This window comes from Calonectris borealis, chromosome 1 (assembly GCF_964195595.1).
Source record: "Calonectris borealis chromosome 1, bCalBor7.hap1.2, whole genome shotgun sequence".
NCBI lineage: Eukaryota > Metazoa > Chordata > Aves > Procellariiformes > Procellariidae > Calonectris > Calonectris borealis.
In genome coordinates this window covers 98,053,883-98,069,530 of record NC_134312.1, presented here as the reverse complement: position 1 = coordinate 98,069,530, position 15,648 = coordinate 98,053,883, and the positions used below count along the sequence as shown (strand labels likewise).

Genomic DNA, 15,648 nt, shown 5'->3' with positions numbered 1-15,648 from the left:
TATTGCTGTCACCAGATAGATAATACAGTTGAGGTCAGAGAACGTTCTCAGGGAAGCTCTCCTTGCGACTATTGCTTTTGCTGCAGCAAATGAGCACTTCCTAAAACTCCTTTTCTGGTATCTAGGTATTGATGTGACCTGATGACGTCTGACCACCCTTTGCCCTCCGTGATTATGTCACTGATATCACTGATGTGTTTTCACTAAATATAGCCCCACCCAGGGGCTGTGTCTGAGGAGCCTAAGCTGTCTGACTGGGCACCTGTCAACCACGAAATTCATTCCGCTAGCCTCAGAAAAGCACAAATTAGAAAATACGGTGCATGGCTCATGGCTCCCAGCCCTTGCCTGAATATTAAGAGCAAGTCATTTAGAGAGTGATGAGTAGTTTCAGATTTGCTTGCTCTTTGTTTTGCTGGCACAATCTTTTCTGCTAGAGTACCTGCATGCTTCATCCTTTAACTTGCATATTCCCAGGACACCCTTCTTAAGCAAAAAAAGACCTGTTACCGTTACACAGATGGGAAATTAATGTACACAAAACCCCCAGCAGTTTGCCCAGATTCACACAGGAAATCTGCAATCGAGTATTACATTGAAAACACATCGCTGTAAGTGCAGTGACCAGATGTGGAAGGCAGTTTAATTTAAAGAGGTCTATGTAAAGTATCTTCTTGCAAGCTACTCTGTTGATTGCTACTGGACTCAGCACAGGTGCTTGTAAAGTTGAGTTGTTGGATTTGGGTAGGCCAGAATAGTGGAAGTAATTATTTTGCATATTCAGATTAGCTTAGGCACTCATGTCGGCTCTTCCTGGTTTTTCAGTACATAACACTATACTGATGGATATGGGAAAAGACACTTAAAGCTTTTTGTGCATTCGAGCGGAGCACTTTATACACTTATTTGCCTAAAAATGTTGGGTTTGCATTACAATTCGTAACTAAAGTCTACAGTTTCCTATTAAAAGCTGGCAGTGTAGAATAAGATAAATGATTAAGATGTCTTACATTTGCTGGTCTGGCAGATAAAAATCTTTAATTTGAACAAAAATTTTGCCAAACTGAATTTTCAAGGAGGTAAAATTCACAGTTTCTGATTAACATTGTGACAAAACTATTTTTTTACCTTCTGCTCAATTATTCTTTTAGGGTTTTTGTCTTTTTTTAGATTCCTCTGTTTACCATAAAATTTTCTCAAGAGCTTCATTTTGTGAGCAAGCATTCTATTAAGTACATCATTGGATTCAATGAGATATATTTGCACTTTGAACAGAGTTTTTCTGCCTTCTCTATAGTTCTAGACCGTATCTATCACAGTGTTTTAAATACCGATCGTGGCTGACTCGGTTGTTCAAGCCAATATTTAACCGGCAGGTATTCCTTGTCCGTGGCTGAGGCAGGTGGGGAGTCCCCAGGTATAACACTGAAGCGGAATTATCTTTAGCTTTACAGTGCTCTTCTTCAGAACAAAGGCTAATCTATTTTATTAAAGAAACATAGGAGGGTATAGAGACTTCTTAGAGCGGATATTTGACCAGATAGGAAGACAAACTTTAGAACTTTGAAACTATGCTTAAACAGACTGTATGTTTGCATGTATTTTGGAGGGAGAAAAGGATGTGGCTTGATCAACCAAAAGTTATATTTCAATAATCTTTAATACTTTCAGTTCAATTTCCACCACTTACACTTTCTTTTTGCTTTTTCATTGTCAATCTCTTAATCGGTTTTCACTTTAAGACTGGAAAATTGGATATATATACTTTTAAATAAAAAAAATGTGCACAGACATTGGAAATATGGTCCCTTGACTACAAAAGTTTCATTTTGATGAAGTCTATTTATCACAAACTTCCTGACCAGCTCTAATTCCCCCTCCTTCCCATACTTATTTAGCTAGCCCCAAACGCATTTCTGACACAAGGGATTTTCCTTGCTGCTTCTTTTAATTTAATGTTGATGTCTTTCAGCAAAATAAACTCCAACAGAGGGGCAGAAACTGTAGAGTGAGATTGGAAATTCCTTTAGTTGGTCAGATGTAATAGCAGTGTCTCTCTCTGACTCAGGGGAGCATTTTGTGACTTGAATGTTTATTCTGAATTTAATAAAGCACCTAGCCAAGCATTACACACTGTGCAGAAACAGTCCAAACACTACCAGACTAACCATCTTGAATGCAAAAGAAGAGACTAAGCCAGACCATAATGTACAGCTGCCCATATCCAGATTTAGCAAAGTGGTACCTCCTCTGCTCCCATCACAGCGACATCAGCCTGGGAAAAGCCATTCCTTTACTGAAAACATATCAGCACTGCATAAAATCAGTCTGAAAAAATATGCCCTTATCAGAATAAAGCCTACTATTATAAATTAAATTTTAATAGGGCCCTCATTTTTTCAAGCAAACCAGATCAAGCTTTTGCCCTTTTATTATAGCACTAACTCCAATTATGAGAGCTGTAATTAAAGGCATTTCAATGGCTCAAATAGTGCTCATGTAGTAGATTATCTAGACCTTTTAATAATGGACTGGGAGCAAAATAACTTCCTATGGTATTTCTCCTCTCATCTCCCTCCCGACATGAACCAACTTTGCTCTCAATCAAAGTGGTGCTTATGGTGTTTATTAAAGGTTTATTATCATGTATGCCCACACATGGCAAGGTCAATATCCATCTTCAGGTGAGGAGAGGAAACAAGTGAGTTGTGACTATGTGAGGTCTTGCCTTTCAAACAGCTTATACAATTTCACCATTGATTCAACTGGAGTTGGCGCAAAAGTTTGATGCAGTGAAAGTTGCTCACTAAGATACCTCTTATTAGAGAAATGGAGAACCCTGTAACAGCCTGCAGAGATGAGGCTCGGTGAGCTTGATATTGTGCCTGGAAAAACTTGACAAAGGGTATTATTTCATTGCTGGGCAAGGAATTGTGCATATTCCATTTCCCATTTGGGGTTGTGGCCTGACTGTGGCTGATTACTGGTTATTTTTTTAAATAAAAATCTTCACTTATTTCTTTGGATTCTCCTGTTCAATTTCTCAATTAGCTTTGGTTCAAAATTTGATTCTAACAGACAAAGGATTTTCCTACTGTATTCTCTTTCCTCAAGTGTAGTCTTTAAGTTCTAACATATGACTATTCAAACCATCTTTTCATGAAGATCAAATTGTGTTGTGTCATCTTAGACTTTCTTATCCAATTCTCTCCCAAAATCATGCTGATGTCTCACATGTTCTCTTCTTGGCTTGTAATAAACTGTCATACTTTCGGATGGGAATCACCAGAAAAGTGTCTCAGCAAACCATGCTGCCAGCTCGGTAGCTGATGTGCCTGACACAAATATTTCTGCAGTTGCCAAAACTGACAAGAATTGTGCAAGTGCTAAAGTAGCAGGCAAAGAATTTCAGGAAAAGCTTGAGCAATTCTGTTTTATTGTTTAAAGATTTGCTTCTATTGTGATTTAGAAGGTCATTTTATTTTCCCTGCAGTGGTAGTAAAAGTGCGATCTTTGCCACAGAAAGGCCTCTCATCTGTCAGGTCTTGGAGTACACAACGCTAGAAGTGGAAGATCCAGAATTCCTCGGATAAAGATGCCTCACAGATCACTGTGTTGTGTCTGTGTAGGTAGCTGGACAGGTTCCCTTAGCAGCAATACTCTTTAAAGATTAATCTTTCACTAATTCAGAGCAACGCTTTAAAAAATTAAGCAGCATCTTCCAGCTATTTAGGAGGTTGGCTATGGTACAGTTAATGGGAAAAATATTTGGCACTTTAAGAGGCTTCAAAGACTCCAGAAAGAAATGGGTTTAATTCTCCCCAAGCCATATTGATTCTTACGTCATGCTCAGTTTGGATTGATCTATTTGGAATGAAGGCCTGGCACTAAAGACAATTTAAAAATGTCAGAGAACTGCTGAAAAAAAGAGTGAGAAAATGCACATAGAGAAAACTGTCATCAGTATTGAAAAACATTGCCTTTCTTTTTTATACTGACTAGGGTTTGTTTGTTTTTTATATAAATTGTTTATCTGTATTTGTTTGGGAAAGCATGTCGCATGAGCCTGCTAAAACTGCTGAGCAGCAGTGGGGAAAAATTCCCAGTTACCACCACGAAGCGAGGATCTCGTGGCAGCTGCTGAAAGATCACTTTAATCCAGATGCAGAGAAAGTGACTTACTCCCTTTATTAGAGAAATAAGTCCTCAATGTGTTCCACTCATGACCTACAGCAATCTGACAGGGCTGGAATGGTGCACTCCGCTAGAGAGGGCTACGGTAGTTTCTTTTTAAAGGTTGTCTCTTTGGCAACATTGGGTTTACACTGCCAAGTTACTGGGATTTGCAGGCTGTGGTGGCTGCCTTGATATTTCTCTGTGACTCTTCAGGACAAAGGGATTAGTTTTAGTCCTTTACAAGGGCTTTTCTTCTTCTTCTCTCCCTTTCTTTCCCAACACACACGCACTCACAATGTGTGATGGTTTTTTATATGCCTACGTAAATAGAGCTGATTGCTATTAACCTCCTGACATTTCTGAAATGATCATCAAATCTTTGTGTGTATCTGCTTGCAAGAGTGACTAAGTGCAACTTTGGCCTTTCTCCTGAAGAGACCTGTCTTCTGACCACTTTGAATAAGGAGTGGGGTACACACCACATAAGGATTAGAAGAGAAATTCCTTCATGCAGCAGTGCCTGAAGAACTGTGCAAGTGAAACAGGTAGCAAATGTATACGGCCTGTGAAGAATGCAGAGCAAGGGGAGAATCAAGGGTAATTTCACCGGGGATTGTAGATGGGTCTAGAAGGACATTTGCAGCCTTCTTGCATAACTATTTGAAAAGCAAAAGCAAGAGGGGAAAAAAAAAAAAAGAAAACAAAAGAAAAGAAAAGGGGATAGGGAAGAAGCCAGGAGCAGAGTCTGCGATATGCAACAGTTGCTTCAGGTGCAGACATCAGCAGGCAAACCGAAGGCACTATCCAGAGCATCTGCAGCTGGACGGAGGAAATGGAGAGGATGGATGTGCAAATATGCAGACTGAAGAAGTTGATGTGCATCTAGTACTTCAAAGGGCCATTTTAGACCACAGAGAACTGCCGTCAGCATCAGGCTCAGGTGATTTGTGTGCTAATTATGCAAAGTTCCTAGCTGAAAAAATAATAAGTTGAATGCACAAGCTCTTTGTGTTTTAAACAAATCAACAGCACATTGGCATACAACTCTGAAAAAATCGCCTGAAGACGCATCACTGGTCTGTTTTGGAAGGTGGGTACAAGTAACAGCAGAGAGTAGCTGTTCCATAGCACAGCCTCCTCTTTTCATGACTTCAGTCTGAGCTTGCAGCAGTCATTTCCAGAAGAGCTGCTGCTGCCCAACAGACCCCGGTGATGGTATTTAATCATTTGGCTATGCGACTGTTTACACCAGAATCTGTCAGCAGTACAGGATTAGGAAAATAAACTGATGAAAGGTGGGGGAGAAAACAAGTCTTCATTTCACAGTCTGTCAAGATTCCCTGGTTCTTCTTCTTTGCTCAGACTGTATGGTAACGAGATTATTTTATTATCTCAGTGCAACTGTTGAAAATGGGAAGGGGTGAAAAAAATACCTTTGTGTTTCTGGAAAGGGAGATGGGATTTATTCATTAACAAGTTCATCTTTTTATTAGTATTGTATTTTTCCCGTCAGAACAATCAGACTTGCTTCTAAAGCCAAATTTCTTTAAAGGAAAACCCTCCCCAGAAAATTGCAATGGTGATTTTTATGTCTATTCATTAGGATTTATTATTTTCATTTCGCTTTCAGCAGTTGAGGAGACTTGAAAATTCGAGTCGATCTTCAGCAGATTGCAGTGACAGCCACGGGAGGCAGCGGTGTGTGTGCTCCCTCTAGTGAGCTCTGTCCGAGGAGATGTGGGCTTAGTTTGTCTTTAAGACGCTCAGGTAGAAGGAACTCTTGGTGGGAAATGCTCCCCTGGAAGAAACCAGTCAATGGTGGAGCGCACTGTCAGCGCAACTGTGAACTGATGGCAGATTGCTCACAAGTAACCTGCAACTCTATCCATTTGATCATACTAACTCTATAGTAATATTTGCTTATATATTAATATTGAAGGGAGAGGAAATAGAGAATAGATTGCAAAATCTAGCTTTTACTGTGCATTTCTGTATTTGAGTGATGTAGAGATAAGCAGATCCTCTTAAGGAGAGCCTAGGATATAAACATCATGTACCATGTAAGAATTCAAATGAGAAGTAATAAAACCTGCATGCTATATTTCAGACACAGTTCTCTCTCATCATGGTCAGTAGGAAGGGTACAAATGAGAAGTTGGGGAAATAAATGTTAGTTTTGTCCCAGTTTATCCTCAGGTCTTAAAAACATGAAATGTAAAAGCAGAGAATTAAACTATTTAAGAGCTGTATGTGATTATTCACAGGGCTAGCAATAACAGGGTCTGGGTTTGCAATGGAAGGGTAAGAATTCTGCAGAAATTATTCCTTTCTCCACTTGGACAGATAGGTAGCTTCTGGTTGTTCTCATAGCAAATGTCGGTCTTGAATAGGATAGCATGAGAAATGCAGGCGTAAGAGGAAAAGGAGTGAAATGTTTGTTTGGAATGTCTTACGAGAGCCCCTGGGAAATCTGGATTTGGCTAATCAAACTATGAGTTAAGTCAAGGAAGCAGAACATGACTTTTATTTAAAACATATCAGTCATGAATCTGTTCCATAATGCACACAAATCATTAAACCTCTAGTGCATCTTGAGCTCTGAGCTGGAGGCAAACCAATAGCTTGCACTGCCTTCCCTTTTGGCTTCTGAAAGGGGCAAACATTATGTAGCCTGCAGGGGAAACAACAGTCTTGGCAGCTCTGCATCAGCATACTCAACTTCTGTTCCAACTGTGATGAACGGAAAAGATGTTGACCTCTAGGCACAAATTGTCCATTCATCATGATGCAATAGAAATATCTGAAGATGTGCTAACATGCAACTTTTAGCCACGTAAAAAAAATAACATGAATTTTCATGCATTTCTATGTCTTTAACATAGAACTTTCAAACCAGTTTGTGATTTGTCTGGGGGGAAAAAAAAAAATCCTATTTAAAGTCTATAGAGCATTTTGGTTATGGGCATATTTTCAAATCTTGTTACTGGCAACGAGACAGAACCTTTAATTATTTTGGATATTGGAGTTTATGAAATTGTTGTGATAAATGGAGTGATTTTATGTTAAGAGAAAAATACATACCAAGTTCTATTAGTGATCAACACCCATTGTTTCTTTACACAAATTCTGCTATGTATGGCTTTATATAAAATCAATGATTTAGTAAGCCTTTAAGTCTTCTGCATTATCCTATCTGAGTCAGAAATCATTTTCAAATACAAAAAGTGTAAAAAGAAAGCCAAAACTTAGTAGGCAAAACTTTTCCTGATTTCGGTAGACATTTCATTCATGTACTCGATAACTTGACTCTAAGAAAATGTTTGTTTGGGTTTTTTCCCCAGTTTCACTGGCATGAAGCTTCACAAAACAAAGTTGAAACTCATTAAGTGTTCCTCTCTCAGAAATCTTCACTAAAAGACAAAAGATATGTATGAATGGAATTAAGAGTATAAAGACTTCATGATTCGGACGGCTGACAGTACTGCGGCAGAAGAAACTAGGCTTATCCATGGAAACCAAATGTTCTCCAGAAGAACTCGCTCCTTCCCCACCCCCTTTTGGCCATACAAGGACTAATTGTGCTGTCAGCTGCCGCGGGAATGCGAGGTATGTATCTGGTGTATCAAAAGAATAGCAACTGCTGTCAGCAGCATTCCTGTTCTCCAGCCGCGATTGATGGCACAGGGAGCAGTTTACACAATCCTTATTCTGCTTACAAAAGGGGGAGGAAAAAACCTTTTTACATTTCTTAAAAAGCTTTCTAGCTTTCTTTTGTATACACACACACACACACACACACACTTGTGTACACACACACACATATATATATATATATATATATGGCAAGTACACTCACTTTTTGGAAGAAATATAATATTAGTGTGTGCCCACGGCTGGCTACATTCTCTAAGCATCCTAGAAACCACAGATATTTGGGGTTGCAACTGTGCTATTTCCTTTTTACTAAGAGTAGCTAGAATTTTCTTCTCAGTAATGATGTGAAATTTCTGGTCCACTAAATGGAAGATGACTACTGTGTTTGGAGTAGGTATATTTTCTCTGCTCCCTTAGCTGAAATGCCACCCTTTGAAGAGTAGTAAGCTAGGCATTAGTCCAGTGTTTTATCTTAATTCTCATACCAAATCTTGCATTAACTTGTAAGAGAGTTGCATGTGTGGAGGGTGACCAAAATTGGGCCCTAAAGCTTCAACCCAGCTACAAACCAAGACAGTCGCATAAATTGACTTCTGGAGTTCAGGTGCTGTATTTAGAGCATCTAATAGGTAGAAAAGAAAGTTTGCCGTTGTGGAATATAGAGCTCCTGTTATCTGCTTCTCTGTTTCACACATGGTATGCACGAATGGAAGTGAGACAAAAAGTTAGTGATTACTGTTAGGCATGAAGAAATGAGTCCCTGCTATTCTACGTGCTTCATTTTGACATGCAGTGATTTAAAATAAAATGAAACATGTAATTTTTCTTATTCAGGATGCTTACAAAGCTGAATTTTAGTGCTTTGTGCAGATAGCTCAAAATGAAAGAGCATTCTTGTTACCTTTCCAGCAGCCTAAATCTGGTTCAAGAAGACAGGAGAAGCAAACAAAAAATAATTTTTATGAAGATGTGATATTAATTTTTATGAAGATTTTTTTTTAACTGCCAAGTCTTATTCAACTATACTGTACAAGTGAATGCACTCAGAGCTGTAGATGAGACGAGTGCAAATATAAATCCTCACAGAATAGCTTATAAGAACGTACCTTTTCATTTTTCTTTCCCCTTCACTGACTTAGATCACTGAAGATATCTGTTCCTACAGGTAACTCAAGAGCCCCAGCAGTCCTTCAGACAATTGAATTGCTAAGAATTTGAAGTTAAGAAAGTAGCTTAGGCTTTAATTTTGCTTGCATATATGCAACACGTGATGGAGTTCATTCTGAGGAGGTGTTTCCACAGTAGCTCTGTTAGAGCTTGTTTTGCAGACCCTGCCTGCATTTCCTCTGTTTGAGGGAGAAAAATATATATGTGGTGGTGGGGTAGTAATTTTACACAGATATATTTTGACAACTAATATTTGTAAAATATTGAGGTCATGGACAAAAGTTGCTCTGCCAATTTTAAAATGGCAGCTCTGGGATTCAACATCTTGAATTTCAAAAGGTGACCATTTGGTTGCATAAGAATGGAATTAATGTTCAGCTAAACTGGTACAGGTTTTTTCTATCCGATGACTTTTTCAATAGTCTTTCTAAGTTCATAGTGGTATAAATCATAATAGCACTCTTTTTTTCTTAAGATGAACCTGCTTTTTCAAAAGTTGCTATCTGAGCTGAAGGTACACACACACGCACATGCATATACACACCCATATGTCAGGTCTTACTGTAAAAAAAAAACAAAAACAAAAACAAAAACAAGAACATAAAGCAAAAATAACAAACTCCCCCACCCAAATCGTAAAGCCCTGTTCCATTGAAAATAGTCCATAAGATTGTTGCTTAGATGACCGGTGCAGGTTACATTCATAGCAGTCAAGAAACAAAGCAGACAAATAAATACATTCTGGCCGTTAAGCTTTGCATAACAGTTGGCACCATCCTGGGGCTACTTAACGAAATTTAAAGTAGTAACAGTTGACTCATTTTATTACTTAAATGAGAAAAAAGCATCAGCATTTGGAGAGCCTAGTAAAAATCTTGAAAAGAAATAATTAAATATAGAGATAAAATTAACTACACTTTAAGGACGGCTACGGTGTCTTGTATTCCATAACCATTACGGTTTTTAGCAGAGGTTCTCAATTTCTGGAAAACAGATACAATCTTTATAATGGACCCATAACCTTGAATAGGATGTTTAGAAAATGTTATTGAGACTAAGCAGCATGTTATTTCTGTTCAATATCTTTATCAATGATCTGGACGAGGGGATCGAGTGCTCCCTCAGTAATTTTGCAGACGACACCAAGTTGGGCGGGAGTGTTGATCTGCTGGAGGGTAGGGAGGCTCTGCAGAGGGACCTGGACAGGCTGGATCGATGGGCCGAGGCCAACTGTATGAGGTTCAACAAGGCCAAGTGCCGGGTCCTGCACTTCGGCCACAACAACCCCAGGCAACGCTACAGGCTTGGGGAAGAGTGGCTGGAAAGCTGCCCGGAGGAAAAGGACCTGGGGGTGCTGGTTGACAGCCGGCTGAACATGAGCCGGCAGTGTGCTCAGGTGGCCAAGAAGGCCAACGGCATCCTGGCCTGTATCAGAAATAGTGTGGCCAGCAGGAGCAGGGAGGTGATCGTGCCCCTGTACTCGGCACTGGTGAGGCCGCACCTCGAATACTGTGTTCAGTTTTGGGCCCCTCACTACAAGAAGGACATGGAGGTGCTGGAGCGCGTCCAGAGGAGGGCAACGAAGCTGGTGAAGGGTCTGGAGCACAAGTCTCATGAGGAGCGGCTAAGGGAACTGGGGTTGTTTAGCCTGGAGAAGAGGAGGCTGAGGGGAGACCTCATCACGCTCTACAACTACCTGAAGGGAGGTTGTAGCGAGGTGGGTGTTGGTCTCTTCTCCCAAGTAACTAGCGATAGGACGAGAGGAAATGGCCTCAAGTTGCGCCAAGGGAGGTTTGGATTGAACATTAGGAGAAATTTCTTTACTGAAAGAGTGGTCAGGCCTTGGAACAGGCTGCCCAGGGAAGTGGTGGAGTCACCATCCCTGGAGGTATCTAAAAGACGTGTAGATGAGGCCCTTAGGGATATGATGTAGTGGGCATGGTGGTGTTGGGTTGACGGTTGGACACGATGATCTTAGAGGTCTTTTCCAACCTGTATGATTCTATGATTCTATGATTCTATGATTCTTTGTCAGTTATATTATTTAAGGTATGTGGCATTAATTATTTGATCCTGACATAATATACAGAGAGAGATATTTTCATTAATCTCCAATTCAGACCATGTTGCCTCAGAATACAGCATGAGGGAAAACATTCTCAAGTCTTAATTTTCCCAGGTTTGTATCAAAACATTGAGGTATGAACTCAAAAAATGATCTTGGTATTTTTTAAGTTTCTTGGTATAGATAATAAAAGTAAAAATTATATGCATAAACCTAAGTTAATTTTTTAAATTGATTTCATCATCCAGTGCAACAGTGAAATAATGTCTGAAATACTGTGTGCAGTGCTGGTCATGCAGGCCCAAGGAAGCTGACCTCTAATTAGAGCAGGAGAGGAGAGACTTTTTGAAAAAGTTCCGTGGAAAGCTATTCTCCTTTTGAAAGAGAAATTAAAAAGCTTGGCTCGTTCATCTGGCAAAACGATGGCTGCAAGAAGATAAGATATTGCCTAGAATACATGGAGGAGAGGGGGGGAAGAGCCATGTAACCCAAAAGACAGTGCTGTTATGAGGATAAATTGGAATAAATTGTCCATGAATAAATTTGGGATGAAAATTAAGCAAATTTCTAGCAAGCTGCAGAGCAGTGGGGTCACAAATCTTTGACCTTAACTTGATCAGTGCAGCAGGGAATTTTGATGAGGCTGCATGAAGTGAAAAGAGCCAGGGATTCCTTTACTCCTGTGCTCCTGTAAACAGGATGAAAACCATCTGGGTATTTATTCTGAATTCAAGGATTCTTAATTCAGTTTACTTTCACTACTTTGAGTTGGGTTAAGACCATTTAACTTCTGAAAGAGATGCTCTAATCGGGAGTTTTAGTGCAATGAAGCTAAGTCACATCACTCTCGCTGGTTTCCTGTTGGTCGTTCCCAGTTGCCTCTTGCCAGCAGAGCCAGTGATGTCTGCGGGAACTGGTCAGGAGCTCTTGTCTCATCTGGTGCCCTAATAATTCAGTCATGCTGTCATCCTGTAACTACAATTGTTTCCTTTTTTTATTGAGAAAACCTTGAGCCAAATCTCAAACTGAATTGCCCTGAACATTAAGTTGTAGTTTTGCTAGAGTTTGAATGCGTGCGGTGTTCCAGGCTGTCTCTGGCAGGGCTCCTGACTGCTTTGACACAGGTGGGCGAATGGTTTCTTCTGTTACTATGTGTTTCTCTATGTGCAGCTATGAGTTCTTGGTAAAGGTGGCAAAATCCGTTCAAGTATTTTCTGCCCTGTTCTATTTTAATATTTGCAAAAGCTTTTCCAAATTTCTATTCTGCCTGCCCTCTCCACCTCCTTTTCCTTGCTGAAGAGGAAAAGACTGCAATGGAAGAGGTTTTTCTGTTTTGTTTTTTACCCTGGTAACACCAGCAGTCTCACTGAGAGTGCAGCGCCTCAGACAGTCAGGCTGGTACGGTGAGGAAATGCTAAACCTGGAGCTGGACCAAGCGGCGGGGGAACTTCTTGACCCAGCTTTGCTGCCAGGGAAGTGTTTGTGTAACTATACCATTAACGTGGTGTTTATGCCTATGTTGTACAAGACTTATTAGATAGCTGACAGGTAATAAAACGAGCTGCTTAAAAGGTTAGGGATTGGGCATGCTTCCCAAATCCAGAGATAGGGCTATTCTGGGAACTTGCTAGAAGGGCAGAATCTACCTATAATGGATAAATCCATCTATTAAAAAGCGACTGTGTACATTTATGTGAGTTTTGGTTTATTCCTGTAGCTCAGATGGAGGATCCTTAGGTACAGCTTAGCGACATCCAAGATTGATGAAATAGGTGTGACTGTAACTCCATTAATTTTCACTGGCATTAACAGCCCTCTGGGAGTGACCCGGGAGCAGGAGACTGCTGGCGGGCAAGGCGTCTGTCTTGTTCCTGGCGTTTCTCATATGCTGGTGACAGCCTGGATGGGATCACTCAGATTTGGCTTTGAAAATTAAGGAGAGCCTTTCAACATGTTTGCACTTGACGTTATTGGAAGTTCCCAGTGGAAGACAGACTTGAGCGCAGTTTAAGATGACTTTCTCCTTAGATGAAGTTACAATTGATCAGATTTATTTTCACAGCTGTTCAGCTGTGATTAGGCAGCACTTTCAGGCAGTTGGATACGGTAGCACGGTGAGCACGGTGTCTAGATGTTTTCTTGTGTAATACAGCTTCTGGAGGTGGTGGTGGTGGTTTCATGGCAGCACACACTAACCCACATTAGTGCTGGTGTGGCTCTGTCCTCTCTCCACCTTCGGCCAGTGCTCTCGCCAGTGCTATTAATGCAGGGAGCTGAGCTGGCCAGAAAACAAACTCTAAACAAAAATGATTAATTTTCAGATGGATCAGTTTCCTTAACCTGCTCACTGCGCAGCTTGGGCTGACTTAAACTCTTTGAAACCCTGCCAAATGATTCAACGGGGCTGGTATCCTTTCAGGTCCCCTTTGTGAGCTCTGTAATAATGGTGGCTGAGGTAAAGCTGCTGTGTCCTGGTTTTGTTTGTTTATGAGCCAGGCTGAAGCTCTGTTCGCTTCTTAGGTCTAAAAAACATATACAATGCATTTCATTCTGTTCACTGGGAATATTAGAGGAAGTACAGCAACTTCTCAGTCTCCAAAAAATTCACCTCATGATTTCATTTCACCAAATGAAATTGTAACTGTTATGCTGCTATTGCAGTCATCACTCCTGGGTATGCACTTTGCAAGAAAACAGCTCTATCTGAAGCCGGGCCACGCACAACCTTCACGACAAGCTGCTCTACTCTTCTGCTTGGTTAAGTTGCATTTGGATCTCAAGTAGGTAAGGAAGATTAAATGGGCCACCACCCGCCTCAGAAGGTACTGTTGAGGCATCTCTAGGCACTAATTTCCCCTATCTGCCCCCTCCAAGAACACCACCTAGGACTCCCTTTCCTGGGAAGAGGGCACGATTTTGGCTCAGCTGGACCCCCAGGCCTGCTCTGAGCATCACCATGGTGGTGCCCTGGCCCTGCTGCCTTCACTGGGCTCCCTGGGTGTCACCTTGGGGCCCTCGAGGGACCCTGACACTTCCCCTGTCCTGGGGGGCTACACCTCCGTTGGGGGCCCCTGCGCTGTGCACAGTGGGGCAGCCCCCCTCCCTGACATGGGGGCTATGACCAGCTCTCTGGGATGTTTGGTGGTTTTAGCCTAATAACTATTTCTTCCCGTTAACCTTCTGATGGAGGCAGGTGTCCTTGTTTGTCACAATAGCTTACAATTTTTTGACCAAATGCTTTTTTCCATACACTTGGTGACCGCCTTTGTGTAATCTGTAACTTGCGCTGCTGGAGAAACCTCCGGCGTGATGGGGGGTTTGAGACCCCGTTACGTTTGCACCCCTCAGGCTGCTGGAGGTGGAGCTGGGCGGCTGGTCCTGGCACCAGCCCCTGGCCACGAGCGGGGCACGGACCATCCTGCCGGTTGTGTGTCTCCTCCCCACAGCTGTGTGAATCTAACAGAGAGAGAGAGTAAGAATTTCTAACAGCCCTTCCTGAAAATAAAGGTTTTAGAAAAAAAAAAAAATGCAAACCCTTTTTCTTTTGCTTTATGCTGCTTTGAGGTTGGGGAGGACTAGATACATTGAGAACTATTTCAAAGTGATCCCTGAAGTCTGAAAAAATAATTTACATCTATTTGTTGCAATCACTCCTGAATGTATTTAGCTGTAGTGGGTTTTTTTGCCTGTAAAATACCTTCCTGCTACTTCTGCTTTATTTAAGAGCACATATATTCTAGCCGTGTCTAATTAGAAATGACAGTTGGAAAGGGTCGCATGTTTTCTTTCATTATATGCATAGATTGAGTCATTCATAAAGGATTGTCTAGACTGACTTTTTGTAGAACTGCTCAAGATGCAGTGCATGTTTCCCTTCAGTTTTTGTAATCAAATTTCAATAAATCTCCAAGTGTGCAGTGCATGGTAAGTTTGTATTCCAGCTTCTGTAAAGGTTAAAAAGTAATCAGTCCTTTGTTTTGGGACAGAGTTAATCAAGGAGATGGTTTACCATTCTACAGGAGGAACATCATTTTGAGGAAAAACCTCATGAAAGCTGCAGCACAGCGGTTCCAGGTCAGAAGTGGAAATCGGAAACCACACTGCCATAGCTCCAGTTACTGTGTTGCCTCAGTCCCTGGTCTTGTAAAAAAATAAAATAAATACACATGTACTTCTCTTTCTCCTTCTATCTAAATGGTCAAGTTAAAGGAGACGCACTGAGAACCAGCTGCTAGTTAGAACAACTCCATCAACCCTCTTGGGCTGTTATGATTATTAATTAGTTAATGGTTGTAATAAAAGCTTTGAAGACAAAAAGAACTAAAAGTATTGTTTATTAAAAGAGCTTAACACAGCTCCTGCTGGCTGTGTGAGGGAGGGAAGGGGGAGAGAGACAGGAAAAGTGCTCAGCCGTGGCTGTGGGTGCAGAGGTGCCGCTGCGCAAGGGCTGCAGGGGTCTGAGCGGCAGGAATGAGCAGGGTGCTGCTGCGCGACGCGGGGTCTTCCTGTCATGCTGAGCCTGTTCTAGCTTTTGGACAGCAGGCACAAGACAGCCTAAGCTTGTTTAAAAATAAAATCCTGGTTTA

At 41.2% G+C, this 15,648-nt stretch overlaps 1 long non-coding RNA gene across 1 annotated transcript; it reads left to right on the top strand.

Moving 5' to 3' along the window:
• The first annotated feature begins 7,203 nt into the window (after nucleotides 1-7,203).
• On the top strand, nucleotides 7,204-15,410 carry LOC142092401 (uncharacterized). Its single transcript, XR_012677067.1, has 3 exons — nucleotides 7,204-7,782; nucleotides 13,724-13,846; nucleotides 15,049-15,410. It is a non-coding gene; the product is annotated as an uncharacterized LOC142092401 (long non-coding RNA).
• Nucleotides 15,411-15,648: the final 238 nt, after the last annotated feature.